The following is a 1,105-nucleotide window of genomic DNA, read 5'->3' as shown; positions in this document are numbered from 1 at the left end:
CTAGTGCTTCATCATACTTTAGATTGTACAACTACACAGTTGGTGTGTTTAAATATATGTACACTCACACACACACCTGTGTGTGTGTACATACTATTTTGGAATTTCAGTGATTTAGTCATCAGTTTTTAAATTTCATTATGAATTTTCTTCCAATCCTAAATCAATATTCACTTTCATGCTCATTTTGCACAAGTTTAGAAGAGGGCCTTCCAAATTGTGTAAGCTTCAGGCCCAAAAGAACTTCTTTGGAAGTTCTGCCTGAGAGATGCCAACGACTCCTGAGGCGTTCTGCTTGGGCTAATCCACATGACATCCTCATGGTCCTGAAAAGTACTTGGAAACACACCATCTCATGCTCTCTGTGGGCCTTTTACACTGAAACGACACACTCTAGTTCTTCTATGAACATCGTGTCTCCCGAGCCAAATAGACCACTCAACTTCAGCCTTCTCATATGGCCATATCTAGCTCTACATTCAAATATTTTCTTCACTACTTCATCCATCCATCCATCCATCATCCATCCACGCACCTATCCATCCATCCATCCACCCATCATCCATTCCTGGCCCTATGAGTCAGTAGAACAAGTAAGATGTAGTTTAAGACCCTTCCATTTCTAAGATGACTGTGAGGCACTACTTTGCCTCCTTAGTGAGAAATCTTTATCGGCATCATGGATTGGTGGCCTATATGTGAAACCAGATCCCCAGATTTCCTCCATGCCTTTTTTGCGGTGTATCCTTTGGTTTGGGGTGAAGGGGGAGGACCCCCTCCCTCCTGGGGTATCATGTAGGCTTGAGGCATCCAGTGAAGAGGGCAGACATGCCTAGGACATGCATCTCGTCTCCTCCACAAGGATCCCATGTGAACCAGGATCACATTTGGGGTGTGCAGCCGTATTTGGGGGACTGGCTGTGTAGACTCTGAGATACCTTCCAGCCTGAGCAGTTGTTAAGGGGCTAAGATTGCCCTAAACGATGGTGGCACAAACCTATGCAGGGCAAGGTAGGCACAGTTACCATACTGGACTGCAAGGCCCGGGGGGAGCCAGTCTCATCTGACTGACCAGAATCTGTGGCAAGAGAGATAGTATAGAGAG

The sequence above is a fragment of the Canis aureus genome, chromosome X, assembly GCF_053574225.1.
Source record: "Canis aureus isolate CA01 chromosome X, VMU_Caureus_v.1.0, whole genome shotgun sequence".
Lineage (NCBI taxonomy): Eukaryota > Metazoa > Chordata > Mammalia > Carnivora > Canidae > Canis > Canis aureus.
Note: the sequence above shows the minus strand (reverse complement) of the source record.